The sequence below is a fragment of the Ammospiza caudacuta genome, chromosome 2 (assembly GCF_027887145.1).
Source record: "Ammospiza caudacuta isolate bAmmCau1 chromosome 2, bAmmCau1.pri, whole genome shotgun sequence".
Lineage (NCBI taxonomy): Eukaryota > Metazoa > Chordata > Aves > Passeriformes > Passerellidae > Ammospiza > Ammospiza caudacuta.
In genome coordinates this window covers 13,846,314-13,860,764 of record NC_080594.1, presented here as the reverse complement: position 1 = coordinate 13,860,764, position 14,451 = coordinate 13,846,314, and positions in this window count along the sequence as shown.

Sequence of the window (14,451 nt, the reverse complement as noted above, 5' to 3'; positions counted from 1 at the left end):
ATGGATTTCATATTCTTTGAAATACCACATTAACAAGTTAGGAGAAGGATTTACAAACTCATCTATCCTTTTTTCCTGATAGCCTCACCACAAAATCCATTATATATATATAAAAAAGCTTCAGTTAAAGGGGAGAAAATCCTACATTTTTATTAATAATAGAAGAGTTATTTGACTAGCATTTTGGCAAAGAATATGAGCCCTTTACACTGTTATGCAGGTGTTCATAAAATAGGCGAAAATGAAAACTTTGAAAGGCTATAAAATGTTATTACCATGATGAACTTACTTGAACAGAGATGAAAGTCAGCTCAAAGTTATCAAAACTTTGAAGAACTGCAGAACTATACCAATACCTCCTTTTAATTAAAGTATTTATAGGGGGAGAAAAATTACCACTCAATCAGTATCTATCATAGCCTGCATGATAAGAGTTTTAAATCTTTTTCTTAGCCAAAATAATTTTATTTAGTGTTGGTATGTGGGGGAAAGGACTGATCAACAGGCTTCTGGGCATTCCTTCTTCCTTCTGCTGTGTTTGCTAGTATGAATGCTCAACTGCTGCTGGACAACACACCAAAACATCTCACTGACATCACTGCATGCAAACTCCACGTCCAATAAGTTTGCATATAAAATTTATTAATTTTATGAGATAAAAGAATCATTCCAACCTAGGGGAAGGGTACAGGAATAATCTTAGTCATGTTTTGCATGCCTTTCTGAGTAGTGACTTGAGCAGTTTCCTAAATGGAGATAATCTCCCAAACTGGACGTGAGGCCAGCAGGGCTTGCTTCAATAAACAAGCCCTAGCAGCCTAACAAGGTAACAGTCCCTCCAGGTAATAACATAATTATCTGGAACCCAATAACCTGACAATTCATTTACTTTTTTAGAGATACTACCACACTGAGATCAAGGAATACAAAGTAGCTGCTTTCAAAGTAAACGAGACACAAGGCTGGAACAGTGTCCTAGGCGCCTTAGCTAAGAAGTAGAACTATGTTCAGTGAAACCTCCTTTTATACACATATTTTTACCGAACTTTATTAAAACTGTTGAGTAGCACATTGTCTGCAGTAGCAAAGTTTTGGGAATTTTTTTCCATTTGTATCCTACAATAAATATGATTGAAGATATGATTTGAAAATGAGGACTACTTTTCAAAGTTACCTAAGCAGGAATTTACACAGATTAGGTTTTTGAGAAGAAAATGATCAGAAGAGCAGCAATAAAGATAAACTCTCTCCTTAATGGCAGGTCTGAAGATGTGTATTTACTCTAATCACACAAGAAAAGTATATATATTTATCAGAGTACAACAAGACAACAATAGTACCCATTACCTTGCACTGTGGAATTACCACGCTTTCCAATAAAATTCCTGCTGGGATGACATGCCTCAATAGTATCTAGACTTGTATCAACTACTTTCTTAAGGAATGAAGAAGATTTCTTTTTTCCTCAAGGAAAAGAGATTCCTTTCCTTTTAAAACCATGTGCAACTTAAAATTTTAAAAGTATTCAGCTCACAGAATTTTTTTTTACTTGAATCCCAAACAATAAGAATGAATGGATGGAGACTTACCAAGTAAATGCAGAATTTTGTCTTGTGAAAACTGGGCTCTTAATAAGTAGACTTTTTTTTTTTTAATCATTCTTTTGAGACATGTGTGAGCAATATCTACCAAAATGGGGCTGGGTAATACAGCTTCCCAAGCCTTCATGCACTAAATGAGCACAGGAAAATGACAGTAACAAAGTTATTTGGTTTTGACTCCTTCAAAGACTTGAATTAAAGCAGAAAATTTGAAACTACCACCTTAAACACTAGAGGTAAGGGAAGAATTCTTCTAAATTGATTTACATCTCATTTTTTATTGAAAAAGAATGCTGAATCCTGTCAGAAAAACCCAAATTTATTTTTGTTTATGCATGCCAATGAATACTGACAGGTATAATTCATAGTCAGTTTGTAATTTATGCCTCCACCTGTAGACAGTGGTAAATTTAAAGTTTTAATATTAAGTCAGCAAAGAAGGAGATATAGCACATATTATTAAGTATGTGCAGATGCTTTTATATTGTGATACTTAGCCAATAAATGTCACAAGTAGCAAATCCATGAATGGATGGAGACAAACCAAAAAATATATGGAATTTCTTCTTGTGAAAACTGGGCTCTTAATAAACAGATTTTTTCAAAAAAATTTTTGAGGCATGTGTAAGCAATATCTAATACAATTCATTCTTAATCTTTGGGGATACACACATTTGCTACTCCTCTCCATCAAAATCAAAGTAGAGAGTAGCAGGACTAAAGCCATAATCTGTGAAGTAGTTTTCTTCGGGGTTGCATTTTATCTGCAGATGGAGCATTGCAATAAATCACCCTATGTACAACCAAGATGATCCCAAAAACTGTGCCTGAATTATTCTGAGAAGTTCAGCACTGAGATTTGAATGGCCCAGAATAATTTGGAAGTGACTACTCTTCACTTTCCCTTCAGATAGTGCAATTTTATCTTATTTTCAGCTAATTTTCTGAAAAATGTAAAAATATCTCCATTAAATTTCTGAATTTTAAACAGCAAAGTTATAGAACATTTTTCATGTTTATGTCATCTCTAGGTTATTTTTTAAACCACGTGAAAGTTTCCTGTACCTTGAACATTTTACATTGACATCCTATAATTTTATTGAAATAATATACCTCATATTCAAGCATAAGCTTTTAGTCCATTTCCTTTAAGAGTGATTCACAGAGGTGTGAGAGCCAGTCACTGCACACTTCCAGAAGAAATCTGTTTCTCTCAGATGTCCTGCTTTGATCACAAGCCTTGTTGTGCTGTTCTTATTTTCAGCCTTGCCAGACATTTGATTTTCACTCCTACTTTTAGTTGAACAAACTATTGGTTATCCAAGAAGAGGCTGGGGGAAGAGGAAAGAAAGGGAGAAGACATCCAAATTTGTATTTTAAATGAGACTGTGATAGTCAGCCTGTCCATGGTACATGGCTCGTCTGCCCTAATCAGCATTCCTCAGCTTGACACTAATGTGCCCTAACAAGGACAGCCAGAAGTTGTGTAAAAATAAAGAGATTTGGCAACGAGCTGAAGTTGTCAATAAAATCTTACAAGTGACTCAAGGTCACTGTGTCAAATCACTCACTTCAGCTTGTGTAGAACTGCAAATTGACACGGGAGGACAAACAGTTTTTCAGGGACCTTTCTCTGCCTGCTGCAAGACAGATTCCAGGCAGATTTTAAATTGGGTGTTTTGAAATCCAGACACTGAAGTATCACAGTTTCATCAGCTCTAGCATTTCTGCCTATAGGCAAAGTAAATTGAAGGCTTCCAAGAAATGTTTCATTCAAAGATAGCATAAGTATGTGTTGTCCCACAAAAACAGGACTTGGAAAGGTATATCTGCTACACCGCCACGAAACATAAATGAAAAAGGAAGACTAAAAGTATAGAAAAGAGATACTGAATGTCAGGGACAAAACAACAATGTCATTTTTGCCTGAAGACATAAGAAATATACAAGTGGTAGAAATTTCAGAATTATATTACTTTTAATTACACAATAACAAAAGAGGCTCCAGCTGGAAGTTGGGTGTGCTTATTCATGAGGGAGAACTGGATATAATATGATTTTGATTAGATTATACATTAGAAAGAAACTGTTCAGTTGAAGTAAACTACAGATAGAGGAAAGAATGAGATAAGGTAAGAGCTGAAAATAAAAAAACTTTAGCATAGAGTATCACAGGAAAATTGTGTACAAACTGAGTAAAGCCTCTCTTAGTATATGAATTAAATATGTAAAAGTCAAAATTATTTATAAGGATACAGAATGTATTAAACTAGTATAATTGGGAGTAATTTCTAAAAGTTACTTTGGTAATTATGGCCATACAGAAAGTTTAGACTTTAAACACAGAGATTTTTATTACTGCAATGATATTCCTGTCCATACTTTTTTGGTCTAAAAAACCATATACATGTGATATATATTTCACTATTTCTTTTATTCATTTTTTTTAGTCAAACTATGAAAAGGTGCAATATTTCAAAAAAATGCCAGGTGAATGACTCTGAGAGGGGAATGGGGATTCACAGCAATATACTATTGATTTTGCCACTGTAAATTGTACTGTGTGTATTGACAGCTTCAAACACAGAAAAAACTGCAAATATGTGAGAAAAAAAAGAGAGAATTTTGCATTATACATTTTGCATTATGTTAAAAGTGAAGAGCCCAGGCTGTCACTATTCCATTAAAGAACAATATCATCCACATTTGACAGGAAAAGGTACTGTATCTCTGTGCCTTATAGATGAAAACATGTTACTGGATTCAGGAAATTGGGACCTCCTGGGGCATTGATGGATTTAATAGCAGCTGTTTCATTGAAGCAAGCATTTTGGAATGTAAAAAAAAATCCCACCATATTATAACTAGTATTTGTAGCTATTTTGCAACATAATAATACATGAAGCAACGATCAAAGTTGTTTTTAAATATAAAAATATTTGTAAAGAGATATTTTAAATAATCTATGTTTTTTTTCTTTCTAAAAAAGCTTTTATTTCTAATTACAGAAAGGAAAAAAAGCCAACAACACCAACTTGCTCTTATCTTGGATAAAGAAAACAAACCAAACTCACAGCTAAAAAAGACCATTTAAAGTAGTTTTTTTCTGCTTCTTGTTTTATATTTAATTTTTGGTATGTTTTCCAAAATGTCTAGTGGTTAAAAAAGAAAACATTTTTAGGTTACAAGTCATCTTTAATCTTATGCCCTGTTTGTACTATCCAGCTCAGCTCATCTAGTACCTGTAATTTGCTGAAACTCACTTTACTACAGAGTGAGGTATATTAGCAAAACCCATTAACCTAATATTTTTGAACAATTTATATTCTTTTATATTGTACCCTTGATAAAGTCAAAAGGAAAAAGTTAAAACATTCATCAAATAAATTATTCATTAGAAATTAGCCACTAAGTTTTAAGAGTAGAAGGCTGATATTTGTATATTTATGGTGACTTTCTGAGTGCACTGAAACTGAAAATATCTCTGGAGACTCCTGAAATTAAAATATGAGTTTATGAATTTGGCAAAGTAATGGAGGACTTTAAGACACATAGCTGGAGACACTTAGCTTAATTACATATGTGTGCATTTTCCTTTTAGGATTGTTTTCCTTCTAGTATTTTTCTTTTTGTAAGATTAAATTAGCCTGTTAAAAAAAGTTGCAAAGCAAGTCACGCAAAAGCTCCTTTCTGCATTCTTTGATTTCAATGACATTTGAATTAGGAAAAGGGAATAAAAAATCCAGACTGCAGACAGCATTTGCATTGAATTTCAGACTATACATTAAATATCTATGATCTTAAACCAAATCCAGAGAGGAAAGCTTTGCCATTAAACTGCTGTATAAACATACATTTTCATTAAATCTTCCTCATACTGCAGATTAAAATTTATAGAAGTTGATTAGTAGCTGGTAAACACTTAGACTGTGCCAAAATGTTGCTGTGTGACCTCTGTGATGTGACTACCAATCAGGAGTTGTGAGAGCAAGCAGAAGAAGCATAAATAGTGCACAGAAAGGACATGCTTGTGTTTATTTATGCAATCAGAGCTTCTCAAGTCTTTCTTCCTGATGAACTACTACTCAGCTGAGGGAAAAGAGGAAAAAACAGGTTATAGGGACAACGCAGATTGCCTGCTGGAGTGATTACACACGAGGAGCAAAGTTGCATGAGGAAAACATTAAACATAAGACAGCTTCAAAATTATGTTTTGAAAGAGTTCACAGCACAATTATGAAACCTATAAAACTACTTGAGGATACAATCCTGTCAACATGCATTATGAATTAATAGTGATAATTTTTTCTCTTTTTTATATTCTTGGAGGACTCATTTCTGTCTGTTAGATAGAAATAATTTTGTTTAAAAAACCCATCCACCTCCATATGTATTAAGACACTGATGTTTCCTCATGGATCCCTCTACTTAAAGAGAAAATAGTTTGATATTTCAGAATTCAAGTTTTATTCAAGAAAATTAACTGTATCTTAGCCCAAACTAGCACAAGAGGATCCAATTAAAAAATCTTTTAAAAATTGCATGTAGAAGACATCAGAAGATATTAGTAAGAGATCCTTCATATGCTCTTTCATATTTCATATGCAGATGACAATAAAGCCCTGGTATCTTAGCAAGATCATTGATTTCAAAATATCTTTATATTTAGGGTCAATATTTTGGTCTGAAAGCTTCCTAAATCAGCAGCAACCTGTGGATGTGCCTGTTATAAAAATATTTTATTAAATAGGACACAAGGGTCAGTCAATTAAATATAATAACAGCAGGAATATACAGCTCCTCTTAAAATCAGATGGAACATTGTTCAGCTCAAACACTTGACTATCAGATCCAGGTAGGTATTGGAGGGGGAAGCATAATACAAAAATAAGTTATCATATTTAACAATTTTAATGGCATTATTATTAATGAGGGGTTTTTTTTACTAATTGGCACTGTGTTCTTATGGCCGGACTAGTAACAATCGCCATATTGTGATTAGGTTTTATCAATTTTTGTTAGGTTAACAATAAATTCTCGATAATCCTTCTCCTGTATGTAATGCAGTCTTTCTCTGTAATAACAGCTTGTAATTTTGTACATCTCAGTTTATTTTCTTGAACTATATCCCAGAAGCTCAAATAAACTGCATGTAAAATTGTTTTAAGTTCTGTGCATAGACATCAGAAAAGCTGGCAGTCCAAAGTAGCAGTCCTGTTAAATGTGATATGACAAGCCAGGAAAAAACATTAGGAAAACAAACAACTGTGTTGTATCTAGCAAAGTGAGGGAAAAAAATAGAGATTAAAATAACGGCCTTGAAAGCATGTAATAAAACAAAACTATAAGTTCTTCATCCTTATCCAGAGCTGTGTTGTTTCCCTCTCGTACTTTAAGATGATAGAGTCAAAATGTGACTTGGTGATGCTTTCTCACCTGTATCTTTTAATCCTTATTAAATATATAATTACTGTCCTTTTTGGATACAAGGCCAGTTTAAGAAGTTTTTTCTTCATTATCGTTACATCTAGTGTTTCATACATCATAGCATGAAAAACTACAATCACATTTTCCACAACCAAATAAACAGGAGGACTAAGTTAGGTATGAAATTTGGGGTGCAAGGAGCAGAAGGCTAGCAAAATGTAAATGCAGTTGTCTGGATCTGGTTTGGCTTTGGTAGGACTTTGTCAGCACACACCAGCAGCTTGGTCTGCTTAGGGCACAAACCAGACCTCTTTATCCTCCCATTTAAGTGTCTTTTCAAGGGCTGACATCAAAAATTGGGATGGAGGAAAGTCTAGCCTCCAGACAGGCTGAGAATAAGCACCTGGAACACTGGTTTTGCAGAGCTGCAGCCTTAAATGTACCCAATGTGAAGAGGAACAATCATCTGAAATGCCCAACACGTGGGGAAACAAGTGTTCCAGTTTCAGCATGTGCAGTTCTGGGCAGACATTTCAGAGGCTGGATATTTCCTACATGCAGGATGTGTGGAGCCATTGAAACCACGTTACCTGCAATGTGAGCAAAGCCAAGGAACTCACCCTGGTGCTCTCTAGGATTCCTGCAGCAGCTGTGTCAAAGAAAAGGATGAGAAGAGAAGGAAATTCTGTTGATTAACTCATAGCTCAGAGAGAGCTGAGTGTGGACAATCCTGCTACCAACTAAATCTAGAGTCCTTTTATCCATACAGAGATCAATCTAATTGCTGTGGCATGTTATCATCCTCTCTTCATTAACATAAAATCACACACCAAGTCAACAAGCATTAATTTGGATCACAGAAGAAGAGGTTATTTTTCAACTGGGAGAACAGAGAATTAAAACAAACCCTAAAATGAACTTCCTTCTTATGAGAAGCAGCTCACTATCCAGCTTTTTCTTCTGCCTTCCTGCTCCATGATTTTCTTTCTTCATTTTCTTACATAAACAGAAAACACATGGAATATAAATTTTTTTGTATCTCTGGCTAACATTCTGTATACAATGAATTGCTATTTAAGCCATCAGGAATGTAATTAGGATAATAACTAACTAGGCAGTAAAAAACTTTTCTTCTTCCTCTATTCAGCCTCCCTTACCTCCCCCATGTTTCTGCACAACTGGAGGATGCTAATTATCTTTAACAAAAGGTAAAAAACCCCTTCTAGTGAATGTTAAAAAAAACCCCAAACTACATGGTTTTAAATTAGCTGCTATGTTAACTCTTGCATATCAGTAAATTAATTTTAGCTTAGCAAATATAGCAGACTTAGCTCAAAATATGTGTACATAGAAGTCTTAGGCAAGAGCTGCACTGAAAGACAGATGTATTTATAAGCCATGGATTAATACTGAGCACAAGTTGTGGGGTATCAGCTCTTCATTTTCTGCACCAGCTCTGTTGCTCCAAGTGTGAGAGGAAGCTCAGACAGACTGCAGTACTTTGGAATGGGTCATACCTGTACAAACACAGGTCTGCTGGCGTTAAATGGAAGATACAAGAGAAAATCTGCATGGTGAATCAGTATTAATAGTGAAGATTGTCCATTATACTTTCTATTTCTGTAAAGCATAACAAAAGCCTACTTCTAGGGTCCTTAAATGGCTTGGGTTCCACCACAAAAGCAAGGCTTTGAGAAAATTGCCATTGCAGTCAATTTGCCTCCCTTTGCTCTCTGTGGATTCCCCAGCATATCTGACATAGTCTTTCCAATTTTGGGTTTAATTGTAGGTGGCAAATTCTGTGATGGCTATTTAACCATACCAGGGACTGACTTAACTCAATTTATGTATATCATGTTAGGTCTTATAACAACCTAGCTGGGACGTTTTCCTATTCCTATTTTCATCCCCATGCAACACTGAAAACCTCAGCACAGATGGTTCAGCTTTATAATACGGTAATTTAAAGTGTATTATCTCAGATGTTTTGGCAGTTCTGGATGGTCTGAGGAGGTTTTCTGGCAAAAGAAGTCAAGCTGGTACAATATTGTGATGAAAAGGAAGCAATTATGATGTTTATTTCTGATATATTTTGTAGCAAATGATGAATCAATCTTAATTCAGATGCAGATAGATATTTATCTCACTGAAGAAATTAAACTTCTAAGAAAAAAAAGCAAAGCAAACAATCCATAGCTATCTGCCTGTATCTAAAAAGTATAAACCTTTGCTTTGAGAAAATGCTATCTCTTCATCCCATGGCAGAGTAACATGTGGTGGACCATAAAAATCAGCAAGAGAAGCTGTGCATAGAGGCTGTAAGTCATCTGCATCCATCCCAAATCAGATCTAACAAAACCTTAAATTACACTGCTATTATGTTTTGAGCCTAGCAAAATCCAGATGTATGGTATATCTTGACAAGCTTTTATTTTTCTTTTAAATTTCTTTTAAAGTCAAGTATTACTCCTTGCAGAACTAAATGCAGCACTGTGTGATGGCAGTTTGTGTACAGTGACTCAAAGGGAGTAAAGAGAAGAGACTGCAGCTGAAACTGAAACTTTCTGGATTGAAAATTTCTAGATTTGAACACATTTATGTTTGCACATGCTAGCACTCAGACAAGAGATTGACAATCTTGTGTTAACAGACTCTTTGTAAAAGGCAAATAAACTGTGATCAATTTGGCTATAACGAAAACACAGGACAGAAATCAATTTTAACATGATTTTGAGCTAATTTTTAGAGAATTTTTTATTACTATATACAATGGAAAAAAATATAAATTTTTTTGGCTACAGGAAGGCAGTCCATTTTGCTTCTAGAAAATCCCAACCTGGTCTCAACTAATTGGAAGGGATATGAGTGAGATTTAGCAAAAGGAAGTATACAAATATTCGAATTAGCTATTCATAATAGAGTCCTGTGTTTTTTTTAATTGTAGTAAAGAGTTTTTGAGACACATGTACTGTATAGTCATTCTGAAACATGTCAAGTAAGAGCCAAATAAATGGAAATCAATTTAAAAAGAAATTAACCCTATTCCAACAGATAACTTTGTTCAAACACTCAATTTGAGTAAAACTCTACAAAGCCTGCCAGTCCACCCAGTCCATTCCCAGCTGATCTGCCCAAGAGGGCACTTCTGGATTGGGGAATAGTTGCTAAGAAAAAGCCAAAACCTTCTAAAGCTGCACATCCTTGATTCTCCAGAATGTTGTTGTCACCTGCCTGCTTGCTCAGCTAAATGAGTGAAGCAAACAACAACAATTCTAACACAACCTGTCTGCCTGGCACATTTTTGAAGTTGAAGCAATGGAGTCATGACCACAAGCGCAGGAAGAACAGAAGGTCATGCCACAGGCTCATCAGTCAACAGATCCATAAGTGCTTCAAAGGAAATGTCTGTGCAGAGAAGGGAACAAGGAAAACACAGTATTCTTCTCATGTTGGTATTTTTTTTATTCAAGCTTGACAAACAAAAAATTACATAGTAGAATAATGTAAATTACGTAAATGTCCAATTACGTAAATCAAGCTTAATTCATCCTTAAGGCTATCTAAAAAAATCCATAAAAAGAAAAGATGCAGAGAATATAATTTATCTGGGCTAAGCAAAAATTCCACCTCTGAAGTGCTCTGGAGCACACCTAGGTGCTATGCAGCTTTCAGAAGAAATAGTGAAAGGGAGCCTGAAAGCAATGTATTGTTAGCAGAAAAGAAAAGTTTGGGTTTTGTGCTCAGCACTTTAGGAATAGGTGATGTTACACAGGTCAGAGTGCTGAAGGTGTAACAGTGCCTGAACACACATGCTTACCTCTAGAAAAGAAACAAGTTACATGTACCAGCCAGCTGCAAAATAGTCACACCACACTTGCATTTGTTTAACCCCTTAAAAGGTGCCCTCAAAAGGCATAGTAAAGAAACAAATCCTTGAATATGTTAATTCTGCTATCACAGATTTCAAATAATTTTAAAATAGGTTAGCTAGGATAAGTTCATATTTCTTTTGTTGTCTGTTAATCTGCTCAAGCACTTCCAGGGAAATTTGGTTGATGTGGTATAGGAAGATGTTGTCTGTATTCTCTGAACAATAATTTAATTCATGGCTGCCCTTTCACATAGAAGTAACTGCCAACACTTCAGAGGAATATGTCTCAACAGGCAGCATTACATGTTGATATAGCAGAGGTTTGGGAAGCTAAGCACAGGCACTCAGTTTCTCATAATTTGAAAAAGATTTCATAACTCTTTGGGGTGAAATTAACAACATCACCATTACTGATAACAGTTCTACTTTGTCCAGCTTGCCACTTAAATATCCTACAGAGCACATATTCTCATCTCAGGATTTGGCTAGTGCTCTCGTGCTCAGACAGTGGTTCCAAGTCAGCTGTTAAATGTGTGCTCAGGAACACAGGTATTGCAAGAGCTGAATGCTCCAAAATGTTCAAACACAAACACACTCACACTCCATGAAGCAGCAGGAGAAGGATTTCTCACAAAACATAGCAAAACCTTCTTTTAATCTAAGGTGTAAATCTGGCAAACTGTTTATGCTTCTTCTTATATTTATTGAGAGTGGTCTCACTGAAATCAGTAGGATAAATGGGTCCATAAATCTTTAGCAAAAAAATAGCCAAGGAGAGTAAAAGAAATATTACACTTTCCTTTCAATTGATTTGCTCAATCCAAGCAACTGTCACCCAAAATGGAAATCAGACCCTCTGACCTCTAATCCAGTGCTACAGCCTTTCTCATTGCTTTCCCAGCTCAGACAAATTACAAACTACAAGGACCTTATCTCCCAGGAATCTCCTATAGAATAAAAGCAATCTGCAAAGGGTATGATCAGTCTACTTGTAGCACTATATTTTCCTCAGCTGAGAATTGTGCTTAACCTGAAATAATCAGGTTATAATAATCAATAATCAATATCTTAGTGCTTTAAAATGTTGGCAATGGGCACTTACCCAATACCTATCTCCAAAGTCTTATTTTTTTGTTTGTTTGTTTCCTCCTCAACATCTAAACCAATCTGAGAATAGATTAAATTCTTTGTGATTTTTTTCGCTAACCTTCCGGGCTCTGGGAGTCCTGACTGAGCCTGGGGCTCCCCCCACCTTATGCACAACCCAAAACTCATATCAACCTCCCAGGACCATCAAACCCTGTCCCACCTCAGCTTCACTCACATACCAGGGGATTCTGGATTTTAACCCTGAGATCACTGGGGCTGAGGCTGCCTCACCTACTGCTCCCCCTTGTCCTGGCTGTCTTGTTCCTGGGATAAGGATGGGGTGAGAGACCCTGGCTGCCAAAGGCTCCCAGATCCGTCAGGGGTCCCCCAGCACCCCAGTGCCAAGGAACTCCCAGACATCACAGCACCTCAATACTGATATTTCAACATCATCAGAGAAATCTAATACCACCTTCTAATTGCTTCATGGGTTTTATGGATATTTTTAGTTAACAGAGTTAACATCACATTCATCAGTAGTTGATGGAGTGGCTTTTATGCCTCTATATTATTGCTTCCTTCTTATTCCCAAGTCCAGCAAGTGAATTCCTAGTCTGATGCTGGAATCAAACTCCCAGTAAACAATCACTTTCTGTGATGAAATTTGCATGCAAATACAAAAATTATGGATGCTGTAGCATAAGACAAGACCATGGACCCTTCAGCTAGCAATAGGATGTTTCAGATTTGGGAGTTTTTGTTGACTTGAAGAACACAAGTGGCCATGTGCATGGCAAGGATAATAATATCTGAGTGCTGTAACACAAGAATATAAAAGTGATTTTTGTCTGTTTTCCTTTATGCAAAGAAAAAAATCATATTTTCCAGAGTAAATGCCTTTAATTTTTGAAAAGATTCCACTTTCTACTGAGTATATACTTCACAGAAAGGAGGATAGGAGAAAATGCTGCAGATGGTATGTCATGAATTCCAAGAAGGGCAGAACCACGACTTCAGTGTGACAATTGACACATCCCATTAGGGAATGGCCTCATTACAAACCTTGTCTGTAATTAAAAGTTTTGCATAGGAAAACTCAAATACTTCACCAGTTTTATTCTGTGCTACCTATCAGACAGTAGTTTGATTTTCAGTGCAAGTGCCTTGTCAATTAAATTTACGGTACACTGTGTGCAAGTGTAATTACTTTCTCTAAATTCTTTTTTCCTTAAAGAGATCTGTAACTCATTAAAAAAATTGAAAACAATTTTTAAATAATGCTGATGTTTATTTCTGATGGTTTTGGACATAGCAGGACATAGCAACTTTCTATTTCTTGTGATTAAAGATTATTTAGGCCTTCAGATATAAGTTAATGATGAAGTGTTATTTCCATGCTCTATGATAAAAATAAATGTCAAAGTAAAATTCATTCATCATGATGTGGTCTATGACAATGGATAACTTTTTAAATTTTAAAATAATAAGATATAATTTCTCAATTCCCTGTTTAGCCCTAAAAGATGTCATTTGCTTAGTAGAATAAGTTTTTCTTTTTCATTCCAAAATTTTGTTCTCTTTATCATCAGATTGCCTGAGAGAATTCTACAAATTTGTGCCTGACCTGATCACTCTCTTGCCAGATGTGATTCATTCTGCTTTCTCAGCAACACCACTGGCATTGCTTTTTATTGGCACTGAGTGTGAATGGGCTTCAGTGCTTTGTTTAATCAAAGACAGTTTTATCTTTTTGCTGCATAAAAGATTTTTACAGAAATTAAAGTCTTACACTATGCTCAGTCTAGAGGTTTGGGTTTTTCTAGAAAGTGTCGAATAAATCAACAAAGTTTTAACCATACCCCCCAAAATAAGCATTTTCCACATGGGAATGAGCTTAAAAATGCAACTTGTTTTTCAGGATCTGCTAGGGCTCAAATGAGAGAGTTAGTCATCTTTTGCCAAGAATCAAAGTGTGACTTTTTTTTCATTTTGTTTGGGTTTTCTTGTTGCAGTGCTAGCTGTGTCTAATTTAGGAATTACACAGATAAACAAACTATCATTATCAAGGTACCTGACTATAATTTATCTTGTGTTTTCAGGAGCACATCTGAAGCTTGGGAGAGCATGATATATTTTGACAAGGTTAAATTTTAAAAAGTTGGATCTGTTTCTGTACAGGTCTTACATTACCTTTTTGTTAGCAGCAATTTGAAATAATTGTATTAATACTCACCTGTAAATTAAAGGAGAAACCTCTCTTGTGGCCAGTGAACTGTACTGATTGTCTTTCAAGAGATCTGAACTAAATTTGTGCATCATTTTAGGACATCTGGGGTTTTCTATGATCAATAAACATGATTATATGAAAAGCTTTGAGGGACAAGCTGATGTTGAGAGGACACTGAAGCAGTTCCCTCATGTTCAGTTTTTCAATAGAAAGAGACATTTTTACAAATTGTTAAT